The sequence below is a fragment of the Poeciliopsis prolifica genome, unplaced genomic scaffold (genome assembly GCF_027474105.1).
Source record: "Poeciliopsis prolifica strain line A6 unplaced genomic scaffold, Auburn_PproV2 SCAFFOLD044, whole genome shotgun sequence".
Classification (NCBI taxonomy): domain Eukaryota; kingdom Metazoa; phylum Chordata; class Actinopteri; order Cyprinodontiformes; family Poeciliidae; genus Poeciliopsis; species Poeciliopsis prolifica.
The window spans coordinates 2,195,213-2,208,912 of record NW_026562419.1 but is presented as its reverse complement, the minus strand read 5'-3'; the positions used below and the strand labels follow the sequence as shown (position 1 = coordinate 2,208,912).

The following is a 13,700-nucleotide window of genomic DNA, read 5'->3' as shown; positions in this document are numbered from 1 at the left end:
AATATTATAGTTGACCTTTTCAACTTTGACCATTTACTAAGTTAGCCTGAACATCGATGATAGTAGAATGGTTTTCCTCTGTAGGAAGTTATTTTTCCACCATTTTCATTCAGATCAGTGTAAAGGAGGTTGATTGACAGCGCTAAGACCCGCCTCCTGGCTCTGATTGGTTGTTTTTGGTGCTTTTTGCAGACAACGGTAGTAACACTGGGAGGTCGTGGGGGAGTTCAATGTCTTTACGATTATCTGTCTCATATGAAAATCTCACAACACGGTGATATTTTTTTAAAATATAGAAAAATTTCAGAAATTACATACTGCAGGCTTAATAATCAGGAGAGAAACTGGATTTTAGTTTCATACAAGACGGAAGAATTTATTGTTTGAACAAAGTAAAAAAAAAAAAAAAATTCTGCATTCTGTGTTTCTGACTGGCCACAGTCCCTCCCGAATCCCAGTTTATTGTTCCTATAACTGCTACATTCAACATTTTTATCCAATGCACTGAAGAACAGAATCTATGATCTGAATTGCAAAAAATATTTTGCTGCACCAGTAGAGGCGCACCTGTACGGGCAGTTCAGTGGTCAGTAATCTCCTCAAAGCAACAAGTTATTTTTGCCCTTTTTCAAATAAAATTAGTCTTTAACAGCCAAACCAATTTTATCCATCCTTAAAATTTTCTTTTCTTTTCTTGTGAAACCTAAAGGAGTAAAACTAAATAATTCAAACAAAAGTTTTTTGGTTTAGTCCATCCCAGATCCTTCACTGCTACAGAACTGGTCCATGTTTTGTGTAAAGGTTTAAACTCAACTTTCAGATTGATTGCATTAGCCTCACAATGACATTTTAATGAGTCTTTTTTTTTTGTTTTTTACAAACACACATTTCAATTCAAAATGTCAAATTTGCAAGATTTATTTGATTTATAGTCTAGAAGTTAGTAGAAACAACTAAATGTGCCTCAAACCTTTTACAGTGTTTGCTCATTGTGTTATGGTTTCATAATGTAAAGCACTTTGATCTGCTTTGTTGCTAAAATGTACAATAAAAAAAAGTTAACTTGATTGAGCTGCAGCTGAGAACCCAGCCTGCTGAAACTAATAAAACATTTTACACACCAAACACAAACACATCCAGACCAGCATATTTTAATGCCTGCCATTTAATTTTGCAAAGAACAAGAATGAAAGTTCAATCAGCAAGAAAGTACATGAAGGAGTTACGTTACAGTACATTTGTTCTGATCGCATGAGAAGCAAGACAGAGTTCCTCTGTCGATGTGCTGCGTCGCGTCATCCGTCAAGCAGCATAGATGGAAAATAAAAGACGTGAAATGAGGAAGATTCTTCATGTCTTCAGCTCAGCCCTGCTTCATTTCTTCAAAACGCAGACAGAGGGTAGGCGGACCGTACATGTGTAATCGTCCCAGCACTTTTCTCCTGTAAGAGAAAAAGACAGAAAACAGTTTTAGACCAAAAAAAGCCTGAAGCTTTTCAAAAGTAACAGGGGCATTCAAACTGAAAAAACTTTCCACCACTAAAAATAAAATATATCTTTATTTATTTTATGTTTTTGCATGTGATCAGAAATCTATAAGAAGTGACTTTATCGTGCTTAAAAGAAAGAACAGTTTTACCTGCGTCATTCATTGCATGCAGTGGCGATAAGCAGCATTGTTGGGTTCTCCGGGACACCAGTTGTAAACATCATCAGCGTCCCATCAGACCAATGCCAATGATTTTCCTGCAAGACGCATCAAGAGAAAACCTCTTAGAGTCTGTGTTGAGGAGGTTTTGATGAATAGAGTAATACTGGGTAATGCTAACCTCAGCTGCATCAGTGCCGCCGATCCACGCTTCTCTCATCTCATGTGTGACCTGCAAAATGAGCCCCTGAATCCCATGGTATTCATCAGAACTGTGCACAGATGCAAGGTTTCCTCCCATGGAAATGCAATTTCTCTGCCAATCAATCGGAAGAAAGAAGAGTAAACAATTGTGAATATAATTATCTGCTTTTTATTTAGGAAGATGCAACATTAAAGAATATAAACATGAGTCATAGTCCAGTCGTACCTCAGCTTTGATCCAAGTCATACGTCTCGGGACATACTTGAAACAGCGTCCATGGATCAGACGCCAACCATGAGGGCAGTAAGTTCTATGTCCATTGATCTCTTTGTGGGAAAAAATATAAAAAACATTATCTATGACACCATTTATCTCATAGTGAATACTGCCCTGAAAATTATCAAACTAATCTTCACTAATATGGCATAAAAGTTCTAATTTTCACACTGCAGTACTATAGTACTTTTGACTCGGTGTAAGAAAATCCTGAAAAGAAAGTGAACCAATAATATAGAAATATAGAGTCTCAGGAACTATAAATGATGGAAATTTTTAATGTTAAAAATGACATTCATTTTCTTCAGTCAAATAATTTTAGTTGCACAACTCAAAGGATTGTTGCTTCTCACACTTACTGACAGAATACTCACCATTAACGCTGCTCAGAAGCATCAAGCCACAGAGAAGCAGAGGCAGAGGCAGGATCCTCATGGCTGCAGGTCACTGGGAGATAATTATCACCTCCTGAAAAAAGAAACATACAAAATCAAAGTACAACCAAGAACCAGAAAAACAGGACGAGGTTAAGCAAAAAGGGCTTGCAGAAAAGAATCAGCCTCTCACTCTGAGCTCTGAATCAGGAAGTTTCAGGTCAGATACAGAAACGGTAAGTCGGCTTTTATAGACATTTATCTTAACATCACATCTTAAAGGAGGAAACTGAAACATTAAAGAAGGGGTGATCGTATGCAAATTGCATACTATGATCAACAATCACTTATGGAACATGAAGTGTTTTGTTTCTTCCTCAGAGAGTAAATTAAATTTCTTCTAAGTTACAGAGTGAAAACATTCCTGTTTTTTTAAAGTCTGTTATTGTTATTCATGCACATGCACACAGTTGTTGGCAACCCCAGGTTATGAAACACTGACAGAGTAACTGTCCACAAGTATTCAGGCCAAACTGCTTTCAGGTTTGAAGTTTGTTTTTCGGTTTGTCCTCAGATGTTCAGTAGCATTTGCAGAAAAGTCCGTTGTTTTGCTTTTGCGTGTTTTTGGCTGCATGTTTCAGGTCGTTATCCTGCTGGAAGGCCTTTGATTGTGACGGAGGTCAAGCTTTCTGACACCAGGAAGAACATTTCTGTCCCTAAGGCCTTTTATGGTCTTGAGATTTTATTGTATCCTGAACAGATTAAAGATGCAGCAAAGCAGCCCAGAACATAGCCAAGACTCCTCCATGTTTCTCAGTGGGACAGAGTTTTCACTCTTCATTTTGAGTTTGTGGTCATAAAGTTTTGTTTCATTTGACAAAAGAACATTTTCCCAGAAGTTTTGTGGCTTGTCAATATGCATTGTGGCAAATTCCAGTCCTGCTTCCTTCATGTTTTGGATAAATCATAAAGGAAGCATGTTTTAAGCATGGAAGCATCTCTCTCTCTCTTTCTCTCTCTCTCTCTCTCTTTCTCTCTCTCTTTCTCTCTCTCTTTCGTTCTCTTCTTTTATCTAATGAGTATTTGACCTGAGTTCACATCCTTAAATGGAAATGTTTCATTTGACCCAAGGGAGGAGACAATGAACAGTACAAAAATGTTTCACATGCATTGTGCAATCGATTTGCTAAAATATTTAATGAGCAAAGGAATGACTCAATAAGCTAGTGGAAGTACGGTTGTGAAACAACTTCTCTTTTGTGAGATCCTCTTTTTATTTTGTGAAATGTTTTTTCCAGGCCTGGACTGGAACTTGGCCCAGAACAGGACCACCAACCCCACAGCTCTGTTGTCCCAATGTCCACAGATCTTACAACCAAACACTAAGCTGCTGGTGCTTTGCTCCTCTAATCTTCAACTGAATGCTACTTGTGTTTTGTTCCTCTAACATAATTTCATATCTATGTTGTTTCATCTGAAGGAGCAAACAAAGCAGCTGAAACTTTCTTTATGACTAGAGGACTCCACCATCTCAGCTCCAGCCTCTCCATCATCTCCAGCACCAACTCCAACCGCCAGGTGTGTTGAAGTAGAAACGCATCTTAAAGTGACAGGACACCGGCCCTCGAGGCCTGGAGCTGCCCACCCAGAGACTCTACTGCATCAGGGAAAAACAAGGTTTTACAAACACTCAAAATTAAAAGGACTAAAACAAAGAGTTACTTGTAACTCCAGCAAATAAACAAGTTAATCTGAATTAAATTCAAAAGGACAATTTCAAGGCGTTAAATAAGGAAGTAAGATTTTGTTTGTCATATTTGAGATATAGTATTTTGATAACTGAAGGTAACATAGGTATTTAATTATTCTATAAAACAGAGCACACATATTCCTACCCCTTTAAAATGCAGCTTGAAATAGAAAACAATTTGCAATAGTGCAGCACAAAGTGCTTTACAAACCAAAATCCAACTAAAACACAAAAGGATGCAACCAGAATATAAAAAACCATAAAAGCGTTGAGTGCTTGCTGGCTGCAGTAATGTGGCAGCACTGCCCCCTGCTGGGGAAACTCAGACATTTAACACACGTCTCACTCCTCACCTCACAGTCCAGGTACTGGAGTCAAGTTTATTTGTACAGCACATTTCAGAAGCAAGGCAGTTTAAAGGGCTTTGCAAAAGAAAACCAGGTGAGTGAATGTAGTGTGAAGTGCTTTAGTTTTCTCTGGATTTGAGAAAGTCTGATACAAATACAGGATATTCCCCATTTATTGCTGCTTCTGGAGATTAATCATTTGCTTTGTTAGAGTCTGATGTGTGCTCAGATTCATGTCTGCAAATAAATCTGATAAGGTCTGTTGAGTTAAGTCAACATCTGCAGTGCCTGTTGGCACAACAATGAAATCTGTCTCTGTATCATGTGAAACTCCTAACTTCTAATCTGCAAGTCAAATAAACCTCACAAGTTCAGATTTTAGACTCAACTGTGAAATGAAAAAACAATTTTGAAAACTTGTCAAGAAGTTAAAGAAGGATAAGAAGTTTGCAGCGTAAAGTCAACATGGCGTCGAGGTGGCGGGCGTTTGGATTTTGGTTCATCAACATCAAACTTCAGCTGAACATTTTCCTCCTCTCAATTCTCACTCACTGAAAATAAAAATAAAACACAGACAGAATTTTAAACAAATGTCTGGTGAAGGACATTTAATAAATGTCACCAATTTCTATTGTTTCTCTAACTTTGTGTGTCTGGTAGCTTTGGAGTTTCAGCCTGTTTGAATACAGAACAGCAGGAAGTGACTTAATCTCACACTATAAACATCAAGGTTTCGTAAAAAGCATTTAATTGTGTCGGTTTGTTAAATCTATGCCCTTGATTTTATTTATCTTACTGAAAACTAGAGTCAATTCTGAATGACCACAAACAGGTTGATGGTTCAAATGCAATGTTTCTGCTAACTCACGACAGAAGGAAGCTGCGACTTGAGATCAATGAATTTGTGTTCTTGCTTGAGGCCCAGATGTTGCAGCACACTGACATGTGGCGCAGTCAGATTGAGTGGGCCGATGTTTGAACCCGCAGTGTAAAGGTGTGGCTCCTTACTGAATCAAAAATGCACAACATTCAACCAAGGGTGAAAATCCCATCTCATTATTGGGGATCAAAAATAGGAAAAATCTCCTAAGACCAATTTTTTGGGGTCAGCAGAGTTACAGTGAAATGTAATAGAAAATGTTTAAAACGTTTTTAAACCCCGTTCAAGCTGCAGGAGCAAAAATAACTAGAAATGCAAATCAAACATGTTTTTCTCAGTAAGATTCCTGTTGAGAAGTAAAATTAAATTCAAATGTTGCTTGGATACGAGTTTTGTTCAGTCTCACTGATCTAATCTCTGCTACAAAAAGTTAAAGTTCTAAATAAAAAGAAAAGCAGCTAATCAGCAACTGCTCTTAATAAAATTCCTCATAAACATATTGTAATGGCTCCCAATGCAAGCCACGGGATATTTAAATTATAACTTAAGTTGCTTTATTTTAAAGCCTTTTTTAGTTTCGTCATGTCCTGGATGATGGAGAACCAACAGGCAGATAGAAATTAATATCTGAGGAGTCTTATAACTTAAATGGGACATTTAAATCTCCTGGGATTTACAGCTATAGTTAAATCAAGACTAAATCAAGACGCCTGTTCATTGTTGCCTTTGAACCATAATAACTGGAACATGGACCAACATATTTGATGTTCATTGATGATTTGATGTTACTAATTTTAAATAATGTTAATGCATTTGTGATGGTTTTGTTGACCATTTTAACTCCACAAAACCTTGCAGCCAGTGGGAGAGAAACATCACATCATTCTGACTGCAACATGTTTATTCACCAAGAGCAGCTTTAAAAGAAAATACAATAAATTCAGCTGTGATTCTGAATGATTTGACATTCAAGATGTTATTCAGAAAAAAGAAACATTTGATAAAAGTATAATATTAAGACCAAACAGACAGTTATTTTTATGAGTTAATAGTTTTTTTCTCCACTTTTCTGACATATCTTCCATGTTGTAACTCAGAGAAAAGTCTGATCTCTTTTTATATCTCCTTTTCTCCTGTCATTGTTTGGCAACTTCTATAACATCCGAAACACAGGATATTTTTGTTGTTGCATATGATGCCACAAGTTTTAGTCTATATTTAATATAGAAATATCATTCTGTTTAGTTCCTTTTTGTTTTATTTTTGGAAGAGGGCATGATTAGACATTTTATGTAAAAAATGTGTTTTCTTGATATGGGTTAAAGGTGAACAACAGAGAAACATGTGGAAAAAAAAGTTTTTATTTCCCATCACACCACAATCATTCTGTATTGTTGTCAGATATTTGGACACATTTAAGCTACATAATCCAGTCATTTCTCCTCTTTATCACATCAGTGGAGTCAGCCTGAAGCCACTGCAGCAAACATTTATACACCACATGCTTTTGTAATTGTTCTTAATGACGGTCAGTTTATTTGAACCACAGAGAAAAAAAATAAAATGTTAAAATTATCCTAATAAGTTTCCTGCTCTCTTGATCAGGAAGTGGTTAAAACCACAAACATCGGTTCATTTTTACAGGAAACGTCATTTATTTGCACATTGAAATCATAAAATAAAATGTTTTGCAAAGGAATAATTCTACAGCTATTTAATAATGCAGATATAGATAAGTTTACATTTAAAGTAAAATATTAAGTGTAATTATGATGCCGTCATCTTTTGGTATAAATAAGTCAGTAGGTTGGGACAATTGCTCTCACTTTTTAACTGCTTCTTCTTTTCTGCCACCTGCTGGTCGTTACTAGTTACTGCAGGGAGTTCTGCACGTCAGCTTTCTGTTTATTCTGGGGTTTGTCCAAAGTGCGGTCTGCGGGCCATTTGCTGTCCATAGACTGATTCTATGGAGTCCCGGAGGACAACTACATGTGATCAATGTGTATTGACTTTATTTAAACTAATTACAGGAAAAATAGTTGAGCACAACAAAGTATTTTAAGAAGCTCATTAATTAAACTCATTTTATTTGTCTAACATCAGATATACTTTATTTTCTCTGGGAGTGACATAAACAGATCATTAAATAGACATAGAGGTTGACATTGACACAGCTGAGCGTAAAATTTAGAATCATGGAAGATCTAATTTTTTACACTTAATTGCATTTAATGAAAATATTTGGTTCTAAAAACGTTTCCATTTGGCCCAATTTGTGTTTTGAAACTGGCTTATTTTAATTTTTACATATAAAAGAATACAGACACACAAATATTGCTGCTGGCATCTTATTTATTATCAGAGATGAATTGATTACAGGTAGCAAACTCTCACCAATGATTTAATCAACTGGATTATATTATTAGTAATCAAGTGAACTTTTGATTCATGTTTGAAGCTAAAAGTTGATGTTTGATTATAAGAAAAAGCAACTCATTATTTTTTGCTGGATGTTTGACCTGCAGATTTAAATGAGAGGACGGATCTTCATGCTGATGCTCTTCAGGGAGTAATTAAACTCCCTTCCATGCAGACCATTCCACTCCAATATAAGGGAGTGTGTTGTCAGCCCCCCAGCGATAAACCCCATTGGGGTTTGTATAGTGACCCTGATTGTACCAGAAAGCACCGAGATATTTTTTGGCAGAGTTGCTGCTCCACTGGTCCTGGTCTTTGTCAAAGGTGGAAAATTTCATTCCACCGTGATAGGCAAGGCTGTCTCCTGCAGAAATAATAATAAGATACAAAAACTATATGAATAAAACAGACATTCAGTTGAAAGCTTAAATAGTGAAAAAAAAAAAATCTGCGGGATCTGAAAACAAAATAAAATTGTAATTTCAATATGTAAAAAAAAATGCAGGCTTTGTGAAATATTGTTAATATTTTGTGAAATAAATAAAAAGTTATGTTAATCTCTTACTGGGATATTATCAATGAGATCAATTAAATTTACTTTACTCAGATTTTGTGCTGTTAACTACCAACATCAATCTGTTTCCTTCAGAACCATGAGAACAAACTCTGGATTTAGATATAAATGACACAACACATTTAATCCAACCAGGGTGGTTTTTATTTTTATTTAATCCTGTAGTTAGAATAGACTAGCTACAGTAAATTATCTTTATTATTATTATTGTTGTTATTATACACCTGCACTAACACAGGAGTTCCTCAGGGATCCATACTCAATGCCTTGATCTTTACTTTCCAGACCCAGCACAAGTCGAATTATTTTATTTGCCAAGGGATAAACAGTGATGGGCATCATTCCATCCATCCTGTCTAGTAAAGCTTTGATGAGGTTTTCTCATGACTCACCAGCGCCCCCTTTGTTGTTGAAACCGCTCACATGCAGAAGGTAACCCTCACACTCAGCATCGACTTTAAATGAAGAGTAAAGAGCAAACTTTTTGTTTCCTTCAAAGTCCTCCATGTCGACCATCAGTTTAATTCTGACTCCGTGTCAATTCACGAATGTTATCAAGACCTGCACAGACATGGAAACATTAAATTTAGATTTTGCATTAAACACCTGGTTAATCTGGGTTTGCAGGAACTGAGTTATAACTATGTTATAAGTAAATATATAAACCAACCATACATTGACTAAACTGTTTAGGTCGGTGTCTCACCCAGCCAGTACTCTCCAGCAGCGTTTCCAAAGCCTCTCTTGTACTCCGCAAAGGGTCTGTAGAAGTTTACAGAGCCATCCATCCTCCTCTGGAAAACCTGGAACAACAAAGGAATCTGATCAAGAAGTGAACAACGTTCTCACTGACACACTCAGGGTGAAAAGGAAGTGGGTTGTACCAACTCTGAATTGGTATCAATAATCAATATTTAACATGACAAAAACTGATCAAATCTTATCTCAGGCAGGTGAAAATGGAAGGACAATAAAGACTCTTCTTTCAACAGAACTTGATGTTTGTTGGATGAAATCCCCCAAGAATCCTGAGATAAACCAAGTTGAAGTGTAAACAGAGAGAGTTCATGTAGAGATGGACTCACCGTCCAGCGTCCTCCCTCTGAGTCCATGTCGCAGTAAGCCTTCACACAAACACATTCATGACTTGATGCAGTTTTTATTATGTAATGCAATGTCACACTTTATGTGGAAAAATAAATACTATCAAGAAAGTTCAGTTTCAAAGAGTCAGTTTATGTAATGTGTATGAAGATTAAGTAAAAACATCCTCAGCATTGTTAACAGATAAACCTCCAGTCTTGGTCCTGCACAGAACTTTAATCTGGATCTTCATTTTTATGAACAAACCAAATAAAGTTCACCTGAATAGCAGATGTAGATCCACTTGGGAGATGATGTAAACTCCACTGGTAAGATTATTATCCTTATTGTAGATGTCATCACGATCACGTGGCAGTTGGTCCTCAGCCGTTTCACAGCTGATCAGCAGTGGAGCCAGGAGGAAGAGAAGTGATAACAGCTGGAAGACAGAACATGACACCTTCTGAACATCATCAGAGAAACTCTGATTAACGTTCATTTAGTCAGATTAAACCTGATCCCTGATCTTGTCCTGCAGTGGCCTGTAAAATGTTCTGCCAGATTTTCAGTCAGAATTATGCTGAATTCTGCCTTAACAAAGGTTTCTGGTTGGTTTGATCCATTTTTTAACAACTCATTTCATCAGTCCTGTTAACAAATGTTATTTCCAGAGCCAATGATATGCAGGAAGTGTTTAAACAAATGGTAAACATTTACGATGTTGAAAAAGCTCAATGCAAATGTTTAGACTGGAAAATCTTTGGATTAAACCGATAAATATGTTGTGGACGTTTTCCTTTTCATTGTACCGACTATTCATTATAAAAGTGATAATTGATTCACTTATGAATCTTTATAGTTCAAGACACAAACTTACCTTCATCCTTACTGTTGAACTGGACAAACTGAAAATCTGTAGTCAGTGTGGTTCACTGTTAATATCCAGTACAATAAAGATAAATTAACTTTAGTGGCTAAACTCAGTTGTAAATGAATTCATGTGTTCATCTCTCACCTGCAGCTGAATGAAACTTGATTCCAAACTTCTGCTTCTCCTCTGTGTCTCAGACGTTCAGACTCCGTTATTTTATACCTGCTGATGTGTCACCTCACCTTGATGATCAGAAATCTAAATCAAACATCACCTGATGAAAAACATGAGCTTGGCTTCTTCAACTTGAAAATAAATACCGGATCCAGGATCTGGGCTGAGTGTCAATAACACTGGAAGATCAGTGAACCCAAAGAAGATGAGAACAATCATCATTTCAGGCTTCCAAGATCTATTTGCTGTTTTCTCTTATACATATTTGTTCAGTTGTGACATCAGGCCTTTCAGTAAATGTATCAGGGACCTGGTTCTGTGTCCTGGTACCAGTGTGACCCAACTGTTCAAGCAATGTAAATAAACTGTGATAGTTCAGAAACTATTTATTAAAAACATTTAATTTGGCAAATGAGCTTCATCAGGATGTCTGTTCTAGTTCAGGAATTTGACTGAACACAAAACGTTATGTTGTCAACATGTAGGAAGTTTCTGAAAGAGGAAACTGATCCACTCCATAAGCTCAGCTCCATCCCCGGCTCCAGTTTCGCCTCCAGTTGCCACTGTCTGCTCGTCTCTAGTTCTGTCTTCACCTCCCACTGCTAAAGCTTCCTGGTTTCTCACTGCTACAGCTCCAGGGTTCGGGGTTTCCCCTCTGGGACTCGGTTTCCAAGCCGCTCTGTTAGTTCCTGGGCGTCAGGCTGCATGACTGGGTTCCAGGTCAGAACAGCCGGCTTTGGGGAGCCGAGCCGCACAGAAAGTTCCTGCTCCCCAGGCTGCAGAGCTATCCTCTGATAAACACGCTGGTTCCCAGTCCCCAGTAAGTGGGTTCTCCACCCCAGTAAGCCCCATCCTGTGCCGGCCCTTCTGAGCCCTTTAGTGCAGGGGAGCTCAAACTTTTTGAGACCAAGATCTACTTTTTCTCTCACCAGTCTGCTGTCATGGCCAAAGGTTTTGAGAATGATTCAAATGTTAATATTTACAAAATCTACTGCTTCAGTTTTTATAATGGCAATTTGCATACACTCCAGAATGTTATAAAGAGTGATCAGCGTAACAGCAATTAATTGCAAAGTCAATATTTGCCTAGAAAATGAACTTTATCCCCCAAAACACATTTCAACTTCATTGCAGCCCTGTCTTAAAAGGACCAGCTAACAACGTTTCATTGATTGCTCCATTAACACAGGTGTAGGTGGTGATGAGGACAGGGCTGGAGATCAATCTGTCATGATTAAGTAAGAAGGACACCACTGGACACTTTAAAAAGAGGCTGGTGCTTGGCATCATTGTTTCTCTCTGTGAACCATAGTTATCTCTAAAGAAACACATGCAGTCATCATTGCACTGCACAAAAAAAATGGCCTAATAGGAAAGAGAATCGCAGCTAGAAAGATTGCCTCAGTCAACAATCTATTGTATCATCAAGAACTTCAAGGAGAGGTTCCTGGAGAGAAGGAACCTCTCCTTGTTGCCAAAAAGGCTCCAGGCGCCCAAGAAAGACCAGCAAGCACCAGTACCGTCTCTTAAAAGTGTTTCAGCTCTGTTAGTAATAATAATAATAATAATACACCAGGAGTGTATTATTATACACTCCATGTGTATAATAATAATAATAATAATAATAATAATGATAATTAATAAAGCTAATTTACTGTAGTTAGACAAATCAGGATTAAGAGAAATAGACCTTGATTGGATTAAATGTGTTGTGTCAGTTATATCTAAATCCAGAGTTTGTTCTTATGGTTCTGAAGCAGGAAGATTGATGTTGGTAGTTAACAGCACAAAGTAAATTTAATTGATCTCATTGATAATATCCCAGTAAGAAAAAATAACTCATAATTTATTTCACAAAACATTATCAACTTTTCACAAAATCAGCATTTTTGTTAAATATTGAAATTACAATTTTATTGATGTTGGATCACGCAGAATTTGTATTTTTTCACTATTGAAGCTTTCAACTGAATGTCTGTTTTATTCATATAGTTTTTGTATCCTATTATTATTTCTGCAGGAGACAGCCTTTCCTATCACGACCAACAGAAATTTACCACTTTTGACAAAGACCAGGATGAGTTGAGCGGCAACTGTGCCAAAAAATATCTCGGTGCTTCTGGTACAATCAGGGTCACTATACAAACCCTAACGGGGTTTATCGGGGGGCTGACACACACTCCATTATTTGGAGTGGAATGGTCTGCATGGAAGGGAGTTAATTACTCCCTGAAGAGCATCAGCATGAAGATCCGTCCTCTCATTTAAATCTGCAGGTCAACATCCAGCAAAAAATAATGAGTTGCTTTTTCTTATAATCAACCATCAACTTTCAGCTTCAAACATGAGTCAAAAGTTCACTTGATTACTAATAAATATAATCCAGTTGATTAAATCATTGGTGAGAGTTTGCTACCTGTAATCAATTCATCTCTGATAATAAATAAGATGCCAGCAGCAATATTTGTGTGTCTGTATTTTTTTATATGTAAAAATTAAAATAAGCCAGTTTTAAAACACAAATTGGGCCAAATGGAAACATTTTTAGAATCAAACCTATTGGTTAAATGCAATTAATTGAAAAACAACCAGGTCTTCCATAATTCTAAATTTTATGCTCAACTGTGTCAATGTCAACATCTATGTCTATTTAATGATCTGTTTATGTCACTCCCAGAGAAAATAAAGTATATCTGGTGTTAGCTAAGACAGAGAAATGGAGTGTAATTTGATTTTTATCTGAAAACAATCAGGAATCGAAACAAGAACAGCAGAAAGTCATCAATTTGTTTTTTCTTGCAATAAAATGTAAAAAAATAGCACAAGAACTTGATCTAATAATATCAGGAGAACAATAAAATATTTATAGTTTGACCATTTATAATGACCATATGATGTGCGTCAATGTGTTGAAAAAACAAATTACATGATTTTTAGACTCTGGAGATGTGTTGATTGATTTGATCAGGTTGTAGAAAGTTTTGTTATTATATGAAGTGAAAGATTCACTGAATGCTGAGGCGTAGTGGATATTATACAATTCACTGATTGTTCCTTTTCTGATACATGGTGCAGATGTTTGGGGAAATGCCTGTAATAA

The 13,700-nt window shown here is 36.8% G+C and overlaps 1 protein-coding gene and 2 pseudogenes across 1 annotated transcript in view; 1 reads left to right on the top strand and 2 right to left on the bottom strand.

Moving 5' to 3' along the window:
• Positions 1-13,700, top strand: part of LOC129376613 (microfibril-associated glycoprotein 4-like) — an 87,666-nt gene that overhangs the window by 63,971 nt on the left and 9,995 nt on the right. The window lies entirely within an intron of this gene.
• Positions 1,649-2,755, bottom strand: LOC129376626 (ladderlectin-like; annotated as a pseudogene).
• On the bottom strand, positions 7,884-10,585 carry LOC129376632 (microfibril-associated glycoprotein 4-like; annotated as a pseudogene).